Source organism: Scophthalmus maximus, chromosome 1 (genome assembly GCF_022379125.1).
Source record: "Scophthalmus maximus strain ysfricsl-2021 chromosome 1, ASM2237912v1, whole genome shotgun sequence".
Classification (NCBI taxonomy): domain Eukaryota; kingdom Metazoa; phylum Chordata; class Actinopteri; order Pleuronectiformes; family Scophthalmidae; genus Scophthalmus; species Scophthalmus maximus.
Window position 1 is genome coordinate 28,772,157 of NC_061515.1, and position 20,699 is coordinate 28,792,855.

Here is a 20,699-nt window from a genome sequence, read left to right on the forward strand (position 1 = left end):
ACTTACTGTTGTTGCCTGTTATGATCAAGTCAAAATCTCAAAAGGGAAGAGGAAAAAAAATATTATATGCATGAGCATATTCAAGAAAATACAGGTCAGGTACATTACCTGTGTGTTCAGGATTAAAGCTGTCTACTTTAGGTATTCATAAAATGTTTGTCACATTCATCAAAGCTTTGCATATGTGTATTTAAACACGCAGTTGAGCAATTACATATCAATACCTGGATCCGCTTCGCATTAAAAAGAACTGGGAAGAACAGAATCTCAAATCTCGTTCAGTCATGTTTGCGTCAGTTGAGGAGCATCGCGGAGATGAGGTCTTTTCTCTATTGGCCTGATCACCAGGAGGCCGTCCCCTCTGAATTTGTATCCATTTATTCTGAAAGTCTTTGTAAATCTGTTTTGAAAAGTGCTGCTCCGTGCCATGAGGCCACCGCGGAAAATGGCACAACCTCCCGACAAAGAATGAGTCACCATTTGACCGCGAGACATTACACGTTGGGGTCAAAGTTCAATCTTTGACCAGACTGACCCTTTTGGATGGTGTCATGGAAAACACGACAAAACCGAATGCTATTTTTGATTAATTACAGAAGTCTAATCGGTGTTTCTTTGCAACAAGGAGGAGGAGATCATGCAGACTTAATAATACGAACTGTGAAAAACACTGGTATTATAAACAATAAGGGGCATCATTGGTCAGAGCACCCTCTCCATTATTTATTTGTATTTATTAATTTCTCTTGGTTTAACAGTTGCTCTCTGTAGGTGGTGCTGTTTCCTTTGCCAAGCCGGTCACATGCCCCCTCCTTTTTCTAAAGTCTACAATAAGACGTTGTTTGTCTTCTTTCTCTCCTTCCTCTCCATTTAAAGTGCATCTTTGTGTATTCAGGAAAAACTGGATTGCAGCTCCTGTCGCTGCAATTATTATTGGTTCTATATCAACCTGCGCTTCAAAAGGGACGTCAGACTTACTGTACCTGCAGCCATGAACAGACCAATAGGCCCTGCAGCAGCAGTCATCGGGCGCTGGGTGCTTTTCTTCTCACACCGCGACTGTTGCTTAATTATTTCCACACAGCTGACAGTCGGGACGCTCTCATGACTCATAGGTAGCTGCCCTCTTCTCCGTGCGACAGTGGAGCGGGCTCATTTGGCCGGTTCCCCCGTCCTCTCACATCTGTCGTCGTAGGAGAGGGGGGGGCTCGGCAGCTCCGAGAAACGCTACACACGAGGCGAACAGTTGGTGGTTGCGACGATATCAGAATCACGCAATAGCAATGTCCACAATTAAATAAACGTCAATTGTTTGCGCAGTCTCCTGCAGCATCGTCGGGGAGTTTCTGCATTTGGTGAGTGGTGTTTCTCCATTTGATTTGGGTCTCAGCTCTCTGTGCCGCCTCTTGGCCCGAGGCTTTGCAGTACCGGGTTGCCTGTCTGTCAGTCCGTCCGTCCCGTGCTCATGAAGACAACATCTCAGGGAGGGAAATTCAAATCTGGACTCACCGGTGAACTGATCAGATTTCCGTGATCAAAAGTCAAATGTCAAAAATCCCTGTGGCCTCGCAAAGCACAGTACTTTGGGCTGTAACACAAATCAACTCTGATTGCGACCAACTTTCACACACAAAAATAGATTACATTTTCTACGCAAAAGGCCACAGGTCAACCTCAGTGTGACATCATAATGGCGGTTGCGTTCACGGTTGAGCTCTCAGACGGCCGACGGTGCGACAGAGCAGGGCGCGTTGTGCGAGCACAATCAATTATCACGACAGCGACGGGTGTAGCAGCTGCATTTCCAGCACGCAGAGCACCGTGTTACCTGTCAAATAATGATTGCTATTTAAACATAGAGATTAAAATCATGCAGTGCTGCTCTGTAAGACCCCGAATGACTGCAGGTCCCTGTGAGAAGCAGCACGGGGACGTGTGGGAGAAGGAGGCGGACAAACCACTCCATCTATGGATTGAGAGTAAAGTCCTCGGTAGGGGGCCGAGGCCATTACCCTAATGATGAAAGGCATGCGGGCGTGGGCTTGTCAGCATGGGAGAGTGTGCACTTTTTACCCGGGGACTTCATTAGAAAGAGATTCACTGAGCTTAGCTTGGAACACCAGCGCTGCCAAGGGGTTGGAGGAAAGGGCAATCCACCCCCCCCATCCCTCTGCCCCCCCCCCCCCCCCCCATCCCCGTGCATGCTGGGCCGCCCACGGTCATGACAATCTCGTCGGGCTTCAAGGTGTGCATCGGACAAAGTATGGATTTTTTTTTTTTTTTCTACGCGTGTATCTGTTCACACGGCCCTTCGCCCGCGCTTTGGTCGCAGGGTGCTCACCAGGCCGTGGCCTCTCGCTCCCCTCACGGCGAGGGGCTTAACGGCTCATGTCCCCGTGACCTGGGGAGTAAGGTGGAGAATTCGCAAATTAAACTGTGTTTTTTTGAAAAAACATCATTTGGTTAGTGGTGTCAAAAGCCAAAAGGCCAGTGAGCACTCCATCCCCATACCGAGGAGAGCAAACAAAAGCCCCAGATCAGAGGCGATGTGCCGTCGCTGCGTGAGAGCTCGTCGAGGCGCGCTGACACGCCACCTCCTCAGACTGGAATTCTAAAGTGGCTAACTATCCTGACGAACTGCCGACAAGAGCAGCCAGTCGGAGAGCAGGACGGCGTTGGACGGGGTCATCCGGAGCTGGATGACATGACACCGTCCCTCCTCTTGAATCTAGAGTTCTGTGACACGTGTGACGTCGAGCACCTTGTCTCCATACTTTGCTCTCATGCTATGTGAATTTGTTCCCACGTGAAAGACAGACGGAATTAAAGTGGGAAATGAAGTGACATGGTTAAGATTGCGGCCTCACCTTCAACGAGCTCGACTTCATTTTAGTACAGTCGCGGGACAAGGAATCACTCCGGGGTCACAGGCAAGGTCCCGCATGTGCAAACTCTCTGACAGTTTAAAGTTCACCGAGATGGGAGCTCTTTCGAAGCCGCTGGGCACCGCGTCGGCGCGAGATAAGCAGATCTTTCAGCGGCGCTTCCGGCGGCACTCAGGTTGTGCAGCGATCGCCGTCTAACGCTAAACTAGTTTCTCGTAAAACATTGATTCGCCCAAATTTCGGCGAGTGAATATTCACCAGCTTACAGGCGGCTCCCCTCGTACCCAGGCTCTTATCCTGTGCCGTTAGATTGTAATCGCAGTGCAGGAGCTGACAAGCTCGATGGCTAATTTCCTGACTGGGAAGCCTCAGTGTGTCCCAGGTGGAATAGTTGACGTCAGCCTCGCTCCGTCTGTTCGTAAGTGGACTAAGATCTTCATTCTGGTTTGGGGAATACAAGGTTCGGCTCCATTGACCACATTTGAACAACTCTGCGGTCGGACTTGAGAGTCGTGTCTCGTTCCCTTTTATGCCCACGACTCGCACGACGCAATCTCTTTTTCTGTTTAGTGACATTAAAAATGACATTTCAGACAAACCTCAGCCACCGGGTAGCTGCAGATGGACTCTAAGTGTGTGAGGAGCAGTAATAAAGGTGCTGGGAATTGCCTCGGTATTACTACATGAATTGATACCCGACACTTTCAAAGTTTCAGTTATTTCACTCTCAAGCTCAGGTTAGACGTAACTGTCAAACTGCTGTTCTCTCGTACAGACGAGTCTTCGCCGGGAGTGCGTTAGAAAGGTGTTTCGTATTAAAACTGTCACTTCTTTTCTTTTATTTTCGACTGCCACTTACAGCATTTCCAATGGAAAATGCATTACTGCGAACCTCACTGAGCACTACGTCACGACCCCGCAACAAACTCTGATGCATGCATTGCATAGTGAGAAGAAATAAAACCCAGTACCCGTGACTTGAAATTACATTTGTGAATAACAGTTTGTTGGTTGGTCACATCTGATTGAAAAGAACAAACCAAACTTTAGTTTAAACTACATAGATGCAGCACTTGGTTAAGCACACTATTTATATGGGACTCGTCTTGGTTGATAAAAAATACATATCTTAAGTATGAATGTGTTGACCCCTGTAGCCTTTTTATCTGAGCGTTGCAAACAACACTGCCATGCGTTGCAGGCGGAATTTGTTCCGACATTGACACCGGGCATTATTTGCTGGTGAGAGCAAACAGCGAAGACGATGGATAATCTCTGTAGCTCGTTAGCCAGTTGATCTCTGGGCGGCTTCTTTCTCTAGGCCAAAACATAGTGCTAGCTTCCTTGTTGTCTGCTCCGACCGTCACGCGTCACGCGACTCACGTGGTCCAATCGCAGTCGAGCGATCCTGCCCCGCGGCGTGAAGCGACTTTAATTAGCTCGAGATACACAATGACCTTGAGACCGCGGTCTCCTCGAGCGCACCCAAGTCAGCGGTGGGGAAAACATGTTTGCTTAATCAAAACATCTATATATTCATTTCCAACTTTAGTGAAAGCACAAACACAACAAATTAGAGCACTTATCTTTGACAGTCACATCAGACACTTGTGTCATCGCGCGTCTCCTCGCCTCCGCTGCCTTTGTGTGCAGCGAGCGAGCGATCTGTCGGAGGTGGTCTAGTTTTAGATGCAGCGCCTCAGGGGGCTAATATTCTCCAGAAGAGATCATACGATCAAAGAGTTCATCCAGCACGCCTGTGGAATATGAGCCGAGTCCGTCAACTCGGAGGCGTCGGGGTCAGCTAACAGGCACACATTGGCTATATGAATTTTTATTTTTTTTTAAAAGAAAAAAAAAAAATCTATGAGGTGTCCTTGGTTTTTCAAATGAGACACTTTGGGTGCATGGAATTATTCATAGCTGGTGGGTGGACCTCATTATTGACATTGCAAGCAATGCAACTAACTGTAGCTCAAGCATGATGAATATCAGAGACAAATTGTGAATGTTAACACACATTTTATGGCTCTATTAGTTACAGAGAAGAAACTAATTAGGAAACGTGTTTGTACAAATATCACAACACGTCTGTTCTGTTTCTAGCTGTTTCACAATTTATTCATGAAAATGTATTAAGCACTTACAAGGCTAAGACTTTTGCGTGCATGTAAGGAAAATGTTTCAGCCTCAACTCTTAAAATGGTAATGCATGGCCGTTCCTCTTTGCATCACATACGCATTAGTGTCAGTAAATCTGATTAAAAATCAATCAATTCTTTTCTTCTCATATTCAAATGTGAATAAAGTTTAAAAAGCCTTAAAAAAGGTAGAGCGGAAACTTTTGCCGAACACGTTTGAGAAGATTTAGCCGGGGACATAGACACACAGGAAATATGACGCTCACACTCTTTTCATTATCAGAAATATTCTATAATTGCCTCGTACTATAGCCATCCTCGTAGCTCTGATATCTATATGTCGGGGAAATTAATTTCTCAATGTTCTCTCTAAAAAACTAACTCAATCATCCTGTATAAGGTCACTGTCGACACCGTCATGAATGAAAACCCACTAATTTCCGCTTTTAGTGAAAGTTTTAATGATGTCTCCGAGTGGTTCACCTTTTGCACAAAACCAGGAATGCATGGCATATTTATATATTTATATATATATATATATATATATATATATATTGTGTTTAATGTGGAGGAGGCCACAGGAAAGAAAGATTGAGAAAAAAAAGAGTCTTCAGTGCTTTTTGCACACGCCGCCTGTTTGTGAAGCAGCCGCTCCACGCGTCAGGTTCTGAGGCCCACATCAGGACGGATAATGTCCTGGGAAAGAAAAACCAAAGAGGAAAAACCTTTCTGATCTGAATCTCCCTCTTTCCATCTTTCTGTATCTTCCTCTTTCCTGAGAATGCTGCATCCCAATTACATTTTTCTTTGCCCCCCCCCCAACTTTTTATTCACTCTCTCGCATCATCTTTTACACAAACCTCCACCGAAGCATCGGATGCTCCCCCCCCCCCCCCTCCCCCCCCAGGTTGTCGTGCATCGTCCTCCCCGTTTCCTCAAGCTGAGTTTTAGACCGATCTGCCAGAAGAGCTGATGCCGAGCAGCTCGTTTCTCAGCTGGAGTGATAACTATCTTTCTTTTTTTTCTTGGCACCGGCAGACCTGGAAACTCTCGCTTTGTCTCTCCCCCCGGGGGCCCGAAGGGCTTTGTTGATTAATTCAGGTAGAGCTGTAACGAGAGGAGCGTCACGCTTGTTGTGGTTTGTTGTCAGCAGCGTTGTGTCCAAATTCTCTCACACACACACACACACACACACACACACACACACGCACAGGCCCGAATGGAGAGAGCTCTGTCTAGAATGCTAAGCTCCATGACAACAAATTGTTATGTAGGATTTGGATTTTGGATTCACCCGGGCTTATGTCAAGCCGGCTCAGACCAAAACATTGTGGACTTTGTGTTTCGCTCTGCTTCAGAAAAAGGCTTTGCACTTGCTCTTTTTTTAAAAAAAAAAAAATGTTCAAGCAGACTGCAGAGAATTTAATAATCTAATTATTTTCAAAATTTGCTCATTTTGATTATTTGGGTACACTATTTTTTCTCCGGTCCACATTGGGATTTGGCATTTGTTCAAATAGCAACTAGACAATAATTGCATGAAGACTCACTTCTACAGTAAAACAAAAAGTTACAGTCAAGTCCATAAGTGTTTGGACAGGTGGGCCTTTCATAAAAAAAAAAAGGCAAACGTCTTGATTGTTTCACTTCAAATCTATTTTGATTGTGTCACTCACTCGACGGAATACTTACACAACATGCGTCCTAACCACGGCACAACATCCAATACTCCCCCGACGTCACATAGAAAACCCGCGATGTTCCAGCTGAACACAGACATGCCTATATCTCCCCCCTTTTGTGAATTATGTGTGGTTGCACTTCTCCGGACACGGGGCCCGGGTGAATATTTCATGCAACTTATTTGCCCCGTGTAATAGGTTTGACTTGAGTCTGACTCTGGCGTCCTCGGAGGGAGCCCTTTCGCCAATTGGAGAGCTAACCTTTCTCTTTCCAAAGTGTGAAACTCCGGGAGGGGAGGGGGCACGTACGGAATTAGAGGTCTTGTTCCATTCTTCGTGGCTGAAGTGTCCAGCTCTGCTGATGCTACGCAACGGTGCAACACTGCCGCGAGGTGTGTTACTTACAGACAAGGGTGTTCGAATTTGCCGTTATGAAAAGAGGAGTGCACAGAAAAAAATATTTCTTAATTATTGTATTAAGAAAAGTATTTTTTAGCCACATTAGCAGCATGGCTGTCTACGACTTTGGTCCAGATCAAAACATCTCTGGATTGACATGTCATTTTCCGCAGACATTCGTGCTCCCCAGAGGATGAATCCCTCTGACTTTGGTAATCCTCCAACTTTTTCCTTTAGCACTACTGATACTTTCATAAAATATATTTATATTTCCTCAAAGTTAATGTATACATTCAAATACCTCCATGAAAGTCTGTGTCAGATATACTTAAGGAAGCTTACTCATTTATATATATATATATATATATATATATGTATTCAGACGTACAGCATTGACAGTGAGGTAGCGGCCTGTTAAGAGCTTAACTTCACATGAGCTAGCTGCAGTCAAGTGTGAAACAGCGTGTAACATTAATATTATACTGTGCCTCAGCCGATGAATGTTTTAAATCTTCAAAGTGCCGCGTATATACGGTGCAGATGTTTTAAACGCACCATATGTACAGCGCATGGTTGAATTCACAGAAGACGACGGTGTGAAGGGTTTATGGTTTTAATTGCTGAAACAGAATTTGTTCACATGTCAGTTAAAGAGGCAACTGCACAAAGAGGAGAATGTTGTAGAGCCATCTCACGCTGAACATGGTTACAGTTTACACATGCGGAGACGATCATTAAAATAAAAAGAAAAACTATTTCCAGATTTTCCACTTAATCGCTGCACACGTAGACTGTGCACACACACACACACACACACACACACACACACACACTACATGTTACACGGCAGCTTGGATTGAACTCGTAGTCCCGAGGGGGAAGACGCCGCGCTCGTTCATCTTTCAAAGTGTGGGGGCTAACACAATCCACCGGTGGGTACGACTCCAGGGGCCTGGAGTTCCTGCTGACAACAAATGCCTCCAGTCAGCGGAGATGAAAAAATATGCATTTAAATAATGAAGGGAACGGAAACGGGTGCATCGCATGTCAAGTTGCGAATGTGTGAACAATGGAATCTGTCAAATGAACAACGTGAGCGTCGAGACACAGGCAAACCGATACTGGACGCGGCCTTGCCTGTGAGTTTTCCCCCCTAATGATTTGGTCTTGTTGGTAAAGCGGGTCACACTTCACGGACGCGGCTCATCGCGATTCTCATTGGGCTGTTTTGGGAGGCAGTGACAAATGATAGGTTTTATAATTCAGTCTGGAGGACTTGATTTGAATGCACTCACCACCTTTTGGAATGCTTCACTGCACGTGGACGTTGGCAGATTAATGTATTCGCGCATGTTGTTAATTGTTTAATTAGCAGACAGCCGGGTGCATTTTGTGTGATACAGTAAGTCTATGAGAACAAAAATAGCATAGAAGACTTTGCTTTTTAAAAAAAAACGGTAACAGTGAGGCAGACGATGGGGGGGGGGGGGGGTGATACCTGGTATCCTATTTGAAATTCCGGCCCAGACAACAGCCTTTTGCAGATAAAAGTCCACCTGATCCTCTCACAGACGTGGCCGCAGCCTCTGAATATCTGAGCTCCTCCGTGCATTTTGATAAACACCAGTGAAACAGTGAGGGAACTATTCATTCTGACCCTGGGGAGGAAGCGATGATTGTGCTCCAGTCTTCTCCCAATCTGAGCCACCTGAGCTTATTATCGGCTCCTGTTGGCTGAAGCCCGCGAGTGCACACGTGCGCGCGCACACACACGCACACGCACACGCACACACACACACACACACACACTCACACACACACACACACACACACACACACACGGGTTTTACACTGCTTTATCAGTGCAGCACCGGTCCAGCCCACTTCACTTTCATTAACAGCCTAATTAACTTTTCACGAAGTCCATTTCCTGCTTGATTAATCAACTCCTCGTCCCCCTGTTGGCCAACTCGCGTCAGACCTGCGGGGAGCGAGGTGTAGGAGCCAACAAAAACAAAAACTCCTCCGTTCATATCGGGACTCACGCCGGCTCCCAGTTGGGGGGGTTCTGATTTCCTACCCTGACCTCACCTGCTTTTTTAATGAAGTGTGTGTTTTGTGCAACATTCATAATTTAGTCCCTCAAGTTGCCCGGACTCCCCCCCCTGCCACGCTGACAAGTAATGACGCTTTTCATTATTTATGGCACCTTAATGACACAACAAAGCTGTAGATGCACACGTTGGTGGCAGGTCTGTGGTAAACGTTTAACTCATACCTTCGCATTGAAGATAGTCAGGGGGGAATCGTGTGTTCATGTGTGTCGGCCTATCAGATTCTGTCTCCCTCGCCCATTCAACAATGCACAGAATTCCTGGTACATACTCACCCGTAATGGACTTAAATCTTACAAGTGGACACCTTTGAGATTAGCCAATACAATCTATCATCACCCTTGTCTCTCTTATCCAGGATACACATACAAATTAGCCCATTTGCCCAGCAGCCATAGCCACTAGTCAACCCTGTATCTGTCTCTGGGATGAGAGAGTCTTTTGTCCCCCCCCCCCCCCCCCCCCCCCCGTCCCCCCCGAAACACACACTCACACACACACACTACACTCCTTCGACGCCCTCTCCTTCCCTTTGTGAGATGTGGCTCGGGGTTTTTAAATCAGATATGGCCGGTGGGAAATACAGATCCCCTTCACGCCAATCCCCCCGCCTCGTCGTGATGGCAGGCGTTTCCATGGTAACAAGGGGGAGAGACGTCAGCGGGAGGCAGGAGTCGCTGTAATTATGACTGATCTCGGGCAGATCTATGAGCGGAGGAGAGGCGCTGCCAATTCCAGCTGTACTTCTATTTTCTACTACACACTTTGATTTATAACAAAGCATCATATGTAATGGGCTGTTAATAATAATTTTCATGCAAAAAAGGTTTTGTGAGGAGTAGCTGAAGCTAGAGTCCCTCAAATGTGTACACGAGTGCAGAACTTGACTGAATGTACCTGGTTACGTTCCACGACTTCCGTGGGCTTCGTCCTCTGGGAACTTTGAATATCTGAGCCAAATTGTGGTGGACCGAAATACCAAAATAGCCAGTCCCTCACTCGCATGCCGACTAATTAAGGATTAGTGTGATATTACCAAAAATCAAGTTCAAACGAATATGAGCAATCTGTTCGAAAAACCTCGGGCACCTTTTCTTTCTACACTGTAGAAGCCAAACATCTTCTACACACTTCTCAGATGGGTTGGACGGCTTTGCTTGCCAGCGTCCTCCATTGTCGTAGAAAAACAACAACAACATAAGATCACTGGATTGCCCCACTGGTCAAGAGGGCATGGACTAAGTCAAGCTGTTAGTGAGAGTGAACTCCAGTTGCCTTCTGATATCCAGGACCAAGTGTCGCAGATGCTCCGCATTGGAGCCACAGCAACAAAGTAAGCAACTAATGAACATGTGTTCACCCACACATGAGTACTGAATATCATTGAGTAACGCCCCGATCAAAGACTCATTCCTCATGCTGTTTTAAAGGCATGCGTCCAACGTGAATCTTACACGGACGCAGTCTAATGCAGTGGCGGTCTGACTCATTAGTCGGACCCCCCGCCGACTGGCATCACGGTGAAACGTGGCCCTCATTACATTCTGAATCAGCGTGGATCGCAGCCTCACCTCACCTCCGCGCGCAGGAGAAATTGTATTCTGCATAAAAGTAGATCACCGGGACCCGCGGCGATGTTGAATAAATGCTGACATGGTTCTGGTGTGGCAGATGGCTAAAAACAAAAAATAGGGAAACCGATATATCATCAAAACTGATCTAGAAAAAATTGGCAATCCGAATGGAGAGTGAGTGTTTGATCCCGTGAGTCTCACGTGTTCTCAGCTGCACTTACTGCAGGAGAGCAGATGGTTGCGCAGACTAGATGGAAACTTAATAGGAGTGTAGCTGTAGTCTTTTCTACTCCCCGTCCTGTCTAGTCTACGTAGAAACAATATGAAAGCAATCAATGTCCATTCCATATTTGCACTAAGGCGATGCAAGAACACAAAGCACACATGATACTTCAACACTTTAAAACGAGGACAAGGGTATTCTGCACGGGCAACATGACGCACCGAAACCTCAATAAATTACCACATTAATATAGCAAATGCAATGACAGCCAACGAATGGGCTCAATAACGAGGAGTTGGCAGCCGCCATCAGTCTCCGCACTACATTTGACTTGGCGTGCCACGCGGTTGAGCGTTCTACCAGGAAGTGACAGATAGCTGAGGGCTGATTGCGACAAAGTGGCGGCGGAGATACGCAGCATTAATCATCATTTTAAACTTGCGCCGCAACTTTGAAGTTAAACCCAACTGCACTTTCAAATGGCACCTCCCAGAGTCGTGTTTATTATTTCAGAAGTCCTGATCACAATAAATGAAGCTAACAATTAATAAAAATAACTAAGTGTTTGCAATATGATACTTGGAATTCAATTGTAGGTGCGATAACAAATTTCATAAACTCACCAGTAAGTAATTATGGCCCCAACATGTACAGTAGTGCACTTGCAGGTGTGTGTGTGTGTGTGTGTGTGTGTGTGCGTGTGCCATGTGTATGTGTGTGTGTGTGTTATTGATAGCATGCTCTGACAGTTAGGCCAAGGGATCAAACCTGACGTGATGAATTGTTAGCATCTGCACACAATTTTATCCAGCCTGTGGGCATGGTTTTCAGTCAATATTAACTGTGTGTGTGTGTGTGTGTGTGCATGCGCGTGTTGTCACAAAGAGCATCCCATGATCCTTAGTCTCATCAGTGAGCCTGATGATTCGTAAAGAAACGTGCGTGTTTGTGTCTCTCTGGATCCTTGTGTACACATGAATTATGGAGAACGACTGAAGGGACTTGAGTATGACAGGTCAACTCTACCCTTGCGATACCATGTTCATATTGACTTCATTATTTAAATTTTGCTCTGGATTGATTGTTTTTCATAATACAACACACATGAGGGACGGAACGGTGTGGAAACATTCCCACTGGGTAATAAACTCACGTCGACACCGTCACACAAGGTTTTTTTTAATCAGAAGGCGTGTCAGAGGTTGTTTGTGTATGTAGAATATTGTTGAGGTGGAGATATGAAGTGTCATATTTTTATTTAATAAACATGGACACCACAACAGATACACATACATGAATAGATTGTACGTCAATAATAAACTGCTGTGGCAACCCTCTGATGTACATAACAGGACATATTGGCTCTAATAATTATAATAAGAGGGATTAAATACTTCATAAAGACATTGCTGAGCTGTACTTTACTGTACCTATAGTGATGTACAGTCGCTCTTCAGGGTTTTGAACTTGCATTCACGTCGAACGGATTTCACTTCGCAAGATGCCGACGAGTGACAGGGACACACTTGTCAGTTTTGACTGCAGGTCTTCCCGGGGGCAATGTGCCATGGCTTCTTTTTTTTTTGGAGTGCACATTTTCCATGATAACGTTTCCTGCGCGGTGGGAAGCGTTTTGCTCCCGTGAACTTAACATGCCCGCCTGATGAGAGGAGGGAGGGAGGTGCCCTTGGTCTGTCTCCAGCATTATCAGAGCGCTGAGCCAGCCGGAGCCAGGGTGGGTGGCGGCGTTGGGGTTATCGCTGCACGTGTTTGCACACTCGTACACATGCCGGATCACCGGAGTGTGTGAGACAAAACCAGTAAGTGCACAGAACCGATAGGAGGGACGAGACTCCGGTCCGGACGTCCTCGTCTTCGGTCACGAAGTCCGAGGCCCTTTGGCCTCCCTGTACACAGCCACCGGCAAGCTGAGGAGGCCCCGAGAAAAACATCATTGGCTATGTAAATGTTTCACGCGGGGGGCCGTGCCGCGCAAATAAGTCGGTAAGAGAAAATCGGCATTGGCCGGCTCCGCATAAAAGGAAAAGTCTCCGCGATGGACAGGGGGAACGCAGTGAATTAGGTCCTGGGTGTCTGTGTCTGGGCATTTTTCATGCAGGAGGACACGGGCCAGAATCTCGACTCTGGGAATGTGGAAGGAGAGTGAGCCCGCATAATCACTCTGACTAGGCCGGGAAGCAAGGCTCGGCTGCCTCCGTTTACTGGAAGCAGGTGCTCCGCTCCCCTACTCCATAGCAAAAAGCCTTGGCCCAGTCGCTGTGGTGAATGGCCAAACAGGCCGGAGGAGGTCCGGCTCTGTTGACAAGCAAGAAAAACAGCTTAAAAGGCTTCCAGCCCACTAAAAGAAATTGCTTTAAGTTTACTTTATTTGAGCACTTTAACTCTGGGTATGAAGTGAATCTGAATTTATCTTCTGGCCTTTTTAAGTCAGTACGTTTTCCAAAATGTGCCAAAGAAGCTCTTCAGCAAGGCAGATGATCAGAGCCCGAGCCCGCTGAGCTCTGCCTGAGCTAAACCTCAGTGGGTGAAGTTGAAGAGCCACCGTTTTCTTTTTGTCTTTTTTTGTCTGTACCACATGAAACACCGTAGCCATCCTAAGTTGTGCAAACTTAGTAATTAACAGGCCTCACTTTCAGATAGCCACGCTACGTCTTAGCGTATGCACCCGGGATTTTTTTCCATTTGCATTCTGTTTTAGCTGTGGTTTGAGTTTGTCGGGTTGGAAGCATCAGCGCGTTCGCTTTTCTACGTCGATGTTGAATTTGAAAGAGCGGCTCCAGTTTAATCTTTTAACTGCCTTTAAGTGTTCGCACACAGTACAACGTCTTCTCCATTTAAATTCAGGAACAGCAGTCCATGAGGAAGTACCACATGGCTACCGATGGTACAAGCTGTCAATCACGCTGTATCCACGTCCCAATACATAACCGGGGCCGAAACTGGAGATTGAACCGTAAACTCCCTTAGGAAGTTATTTTCCGACGTTATTAATCAAGTGAGAAGTCGAGATGTCTCCATAGAAACAGACCTTTTTTCTCCATCTCAGATTCAGATTCAGATTCAACTTTTATCGTCATTTGGCAGAGTACAAGTACAGAACCAGTGAAATGCAGTTGACATCCAACCAGAAGTGCAAAAGAAGCATTAAATACCAAAGGGTTACAGTGACAGATAAGGAGTATGGTGGTTTTTGTAAAGAGAGTATAAATATACATTCTATATAAATAATATACATGTAATATATATGTATATATTGCACAGGGCATATAGAGGGTTATGTACAGAGAGTAAAAATAGACATTCTATATAAATAATATATGTATACAAGAAATATATATATATATATATATATATATATATATATATATATATGTGTGTATATTGCACAGGTTTTTGGACATATTACAGTGAATGTAAAAAAGGAAACAGTGCAGAAGAAGTAAAAAATAACAGGTAATAAGTAAGCAGCTACAGTGCAGATGCTATACAGGTGGTGGGGGACAGTTCAGTAGTGTTACAGCCTCTGTAAAGAAGCTGTGCCTGAGCCTGCTGGTGCGGGAGCACAGGCTCCTGGATCGCCTGCCAGATGGGAGTAGGGTGAAGAGGCCATGGTTTGGGTGGGTGGCATCCTTGCCAATGGATTTGGCTATTTATGCAGCGTTTATGATATGTGTTGTGGATGGAGGGGAGTTGTGAGCCAATAGTCCTCTGGGCAGATTTCACTACCCTTTGTAGTGCCTTGCGGTCGGCGGCATTGCAGTTGCCATACCATACAGAGATGCAGTTTGTGAGCACGCTCTCAATGGTACAGCGGTAGAAGTCTGATAGAATCCTAGGACAGAGATGTGCTTTCTTTAAGGGTCCGGAGGAAGTGAAGGCGCTGATGCGCCTTCTTCACCAGACTGGAGGAGCGGAGGGACCAAGAAAGATTTTCTGTGACGTGACCCCCGAGGAACTTAAAGCTAGACACACGTTCCACCTCAGCGCCGCTGATGTGGAGGGGGGGTGTGTGCCTTGCTCTTGGTTCTCCTGAAGTCCACAATGATCTCCGCGGTGCCAGGTTATTGCTTTCACACCACATAGCTAGATGCTGTCTGCTGGTCCTCCCATAGAATACAGGTGTAGCCATTTTCATGTACAGTCTATATGTGGATAGTGATATTAGGATTCAAGATACAAACTTTAATGTATCCAGTGGAAAAAACCAAACATTTTTAATCACAGTGGGTTTGGCATTTTTAGCACGCTGGTGTAGTGGTTGGCACCTTCACCTCACAGCAAGAAGGTTCTGGGTTCGAATCCCGGTTCAACCAGGGCCTTTCCGTGTGGAGTTTGCATGTTCCCCCCGTGTGTGCGTGGGTTCTCTCCGGGTTCTCCGGCTTCCTCCCACAGTCCAGAGACATGCAGAATGGGGTCAGGTTCATTGGAGACTCTAAATTGACCGTAGGTGTGAATGTGAGAGTGAATGGTTGTCCGTCTCTGTATGTGGCCCTGTGATAGGCTGGCGACCTGTCCAGGGTGAACCCCGTCTCTCGCCCAATGTTAGTTGGGATTGGCTCCAGCGACCCCCCGCGACCCTTAAATGGATAAAGCGGTAGACGATGGATGAATGAATGGTGTTAGCATTCAGCGCAAAGCACAGCCTCAATGGGTTTAGATATGGAGTGGTTGGAAGAATTTGCACAATATATACATTATAAATTGTTAGCATTATCTGTGGTGGTCAGCCCGCGGGGACGCCATATCAAGGGAATGTAAGAATGAAATGCCATGTTTTATTTCAGGTGTATATCAGAATATCGTGGTGTTTATACAATATTCAGCTCGCACACGTTTCCATTATTACTTTATCAGAAGAACCCGTCAGGATCAAGCTCACGGAGCGCAGACGACTCCGACAGCTCCATGAGGTTCAGTACGTGAGCGTTTAATGCACTTGTTTTTGTTCCTTTTTCATAACGGTGACTTAGAGGCTTGTTAAAACGCCAGTGACTTGCTGCATTTTGACAGGACACACAGTGAAATCCCAGGTGTCACAATTGCCTTACACGGGCGTCTGACGGATAGACATTTACTCACACACACACACACATGCTTACACAATAGCCTGGAGACTACAACTAGAGCTAGAACTGAGAAAACAGGACAGGGTTTACCGTTTCTTTTTTTTATTGTTTCCTTTTATTCCCCCCTCTCTCCATAACTGTCCAACGTGTCTACTTGCTGCTCACCCTGACCTGTCAGGAGAAAAAAGCAGGCCTTCACAGACGCACACACAAATGTCTACCCAGTGGTGTTGTCCAGACAGTGACCCCCACATCGTTCACACGAAGAGCAAAGATCAGACCATGAATAGGACTGAGGACAGGGAACTGTTCAGCAGATACAAACATATCTGCCAATTGTTCGGTGCCATCGCGGCGTTTGCATATTTAGAATTTGCACTGGAGACGGACTAGCGTCGCACCATCAGCAGTGAGTCTTCCACATCGACTTACTGCCACCGTTGTCCATCCTTCCACTGCGTCCTCCTTTGATTACGCGTCCGTGATGGCGGTGACTCCGCTCACAACACGCAACGAGTCTGCAACAGATCCAGCAACACCGATCAGAATATAATAATCTCCTCAAACCATTCTTCAACTCCCGCCTTCCGAACAGTAAACACCATTAGGGTTTGACAAAATACCAGTCACTCTCTGTGCTGGGTCGCCCTCGCGCCTTCTCCCCCTCCCGCCATCATCTCACAGACACGCTTCTAAATAGTATTATGCTCAGCCTGTCGGACGTTGACTCAATGGAACCATTCATATTGAAATTCATTCTGGCGTTCACCAACCTCTAACTAGGTCTGGAGGCTTCCCCGCGTTCTGGGGGTTCAGTCGGTTAGTGGAGCAGGGAGGGAGGGAACGAGGCTATTTGCATCGCGAGCATCGCAAACTTCTTTCCTCACTCAATGACACGGTTGGGGCGAGGGGGGGGGGGGGGGGGGGGGGGAAGGCTCCTCCGGCTAATTATAGCCACGTGCTCCTGTGTGTTCTCTTCGACCTACACATCTTTTTCATCCCCTAACAAGCTTGAGAGAAACACGCGGCTTAATGAAATCATAACGCCATTAAACTTGGGGAAGTTGGAGCCATTACGCGCGGCCAAATTACTCTTATTAACCCCCAACATCAAGGATTAATCGCTGTACAAGTGAAACTTAGCTCACGTGCATGCCCACACACACACACACACACACACACACACACAGATGAGGGCGAGGCGTGGTGATTAGTCATGTCATTTAGATGGAAAAGATCATAATGATTTCATAATTTTGACCTTGGCCGGAGGCTTGATTATACACATGGTCCTAATGTGCTGAGGCAAATGATGATTGATATCAATAATGACTGCTGCCAATCATCGCTCATAATATCTGCGGGATGCAGGTGGTGGTGTGGACATGTTATTTGGCTAACGGAGGGGGATGAAGGAGAACGCGCCGGACCGAGACGCCAGCGTGACTCCGCAACTTCCATAAGCAAGACAAGTAACTTGTGGATTGTCCTCCACCGCCGTGATCCGTCCTCCTCCGAGCAAAGCGCTCCTCTCTTCATCTGAGTTCGTTTTCAGAGGCTGCGTCAATGAGACGCTGCGTTTTCATTTTTCATCCGCAGCATCTGTGTGCTCCAGCGAAAGGATGAAGGAATGATTGGGTTTGTTATTTTTTCACTCGCTAACCACATCTGGCATCAAATGAGGCAAGACCATTGTTCCATTTCCCCCGGCCCGTCCCTTTGTCTCGTTTTTTTTGACGTGTCTGTAGACATGGAAGTGCCTTCATATGGACGAACAACACTCTGAATAATGGTCAAAGACAATCACGTGTGTGTGTATGAAGTGATCGGCCCTCAATGGTCAATTTCACTCCTTCTTTCCTTTGAATCACCTGCATGAGCTGCTGCAAAAAAAGAACAAAAACAAAAAAATTAGCGTTGGCGTGTGCCGGTGCTTCACCCCCTGTTCCCCTGCGTCCCGTGACACGCGGCCTCACCACACCTCCTCCTCTCTTTTTTTTTTGGGGTCTTTTTTCCTCCGGGGCACTCGGGCGGAAAAGCATTTCATTTGCTAAACAAAGTGGAAGGCTGCCACAACACAGGGGCGTAATGGAGAGTGATGGGTGGCCCCCCATACCGGGAACCACGGGACAAAGTATAATTACTCCTCCTGTCAACATCGCAGCATCCATCACTTACCGCTGTCGCCCGCTAAAGTCTCTTTGCCACGGCGCTTGCTGCACGAAAAGAAGTGTGTGTGCATGCTTGTGCGAGGGGTGTCTAGCCACATTTGTTCGTCTGCAAAGGATCGTGAGTGCTTGATTGATTATCTGTGGGCATATGCGTGCGCGTGTGTCTGTTTTAGGCATGTGTTTGTCTGCGTGCAGCCACCCAAGCGGAACCTCCGAGGCACTCGTCTGGATGCCAGTGATGATAAAAGCTGTGCAGCAAGTCAGAAGAAAAAGAAGAAAACTGTTTTTTTGGAAGGAGGGCATGCAGCATAGATTTTCAGATGCCGATTACTTAATCACTTAAGTGTGACTGTGAACCGTAGCAGCAGCTGCTGCACCAACAACAACAACAAGGAGAATCCATTTTGTAGTGTGTACCGAGTGAAATGCCCCAGTCTTCAGGAAATAAATTTCACATGAAGATGCGTGTTTGCCTTCTCAACCCAGAGCGTAAAGAGCATCTCTTTTGTAAATGCACACAGACACCGGCGGAGGAACTCTTGTGGGCTTCATTTTCAGGACGGAATACATTATTGATGGATGAGAGAGTTCGCTCGCGCATAAAGTTCTGTGCTTGGGTTACTAGAATATTTACAGAGTCAAGCAGAATCAGCTGCAACATGCAGTGCATATGATGACCATCCGCGAGAGAAATCGAATAAATCAAAAAATCTCATTTTGGAGTTAGATGAAAAAAAAAATGGATTGAAATGATGCATAAAAAAATGATATTGAAGTTTAAATGTACTGAATATATACTATTCAATGTGTTATTTTAAAGTTTCAAAATATTTGAAATTGAAATATATATTACATGTCATTAATTCAGCAGAAATTGCATCAAGATCTAATTGGAGGATGCTATATTACTGCATCTATTGGGCCTCAATTACATCACACCTCCATCCGTCTGCATCGCTTTAACTGCATTATTTATGTCTTTCTTAAATGCATCCTCTTCTCCATAGTGTACTGTGTCTGGGCTCTGAGCCCGCTCGGACCGAGTGGTTATTTTAGAGTGCCGGACCCCCCCCCAAATAGAGGAGAGACGCCTCATGTATGTTTCATTTCGCTCACAGTCATATTATTGAAATGTCCCAGGCAAATGTCGAAGGTGGAAGGTTCCAGTTCTTGAACGAATACATTTTTTTTTTCATCCAATCAAATTGTCTTGTATCAAGCAAAACACATGCCATAGGGTTCAGCCAATTTAGTTTCACAATAATTCTTAAAAGTAGCGTACTATTCTAGCCACTGAAAGACCTTTATGGTCCCAAAAACTAGACATAAAAAATGACAAAAACAATAAAGCTGGTTGTGAATATGCACTTAAAGATGAACTTACTTAAAATGAATATTTTTTGTCTCTTGGTTGAGCTGACTTCCAAGAATTTATAACTTTATCGGAGATTAGTAATGAGCGTAAAAATATTAAAATATGGCAATTTATTCCCCTCGATTGATCTGACTTTTCCCCCCCCCCCAAGATGCGTTTGGGGGCTGGGACGGAATCTATTGTGGAAGGCTTCATGAAGACACGCAGCGAAGGGGAGAGGAACCCAGGCTGCAGTGGATTGGAGCCCCGGCTCTTCCAGGTAAGTTTGTTAATCCAACAAAAGGCTTTGAGTAAGACATCATCTTTTAAAGCAGCAAGTATCTTTAGCTTGAGTTTAGTAAAAAAAAAAAGAATAAAAAAGAAAAAGAAGAATCAATCATTCAGTACTAGACCACTTTCTCCATAGTGAACCAGACCATAGTAACCCCAGACCAATCATTATAAGATTGAGAAATAATTTTCCAATAAGTTCGGTCATTTCCAAACTATGTATACTCCATAGACCAGGCCACGGTTCTGCTAATATGTGGAATATGAAGCAGCAGGCTCGGCTCTGACTGTCTGACAGCACTCAATTACGATGAACAGACGAACGAACTTCAAACAATGTCATTTCATAAACGATTTTTGAAAGTGCACTTATGCTTAAAATAAGAGAAACACTATTGTGTTCCTGCGCTCGGATAATTTGCAATCCATCGGCATGGCTTGATACTCGTTAAACGTGAACTAATACAGTATTAGCTGGGATGTCTGATTAGGTTAAAGTCAAAAATATATATTTCTTCAAACACTGAGAAATATTATTTTTCACTTTCTTGAGTTTCCCTTTTTAACGATGTGGCGTTTCTTGGATGTGTTTACTCCAGATCTGTCACCTCTTGGCTGTTGTTTGCAGTTTATTTAGAAAGTGTGACCCTGTTGCAAACCTGCAAATGAGACTCGTGTTTTTTTTCTTCTTCTTTTTGACCTTTACGTTTTTTGCTATGCATGTGTGTTCCTTCTCCGCACCATCCGTCTTTTCGCTATATCGGTGCACCCACTGTCT

At 45.7% G+C, this 20,699-nt stretch overlaps 1 long non-coding RNA gene across 1 annotated transcript in view; it reads left to right on the forward strand.

The window, feature by feature from the left end:
* Window positions 1-20,699, forward strand: part of LOC124850873 — a 282,046-nt gene that overhangs the window by 49,512 nt on the left and 211,835 nt on the right. Inside the window, exon 2 of the long non-coding RNA XR_007031952.1 lies at window positions 19,803-19,910. This is a non-coding gene — a long non-coding RNA (uncharacterized LOC124850873). The remainder of the gene's footprint in view (window positions 1-19,802; window positions 19,911-20,699) is intronic.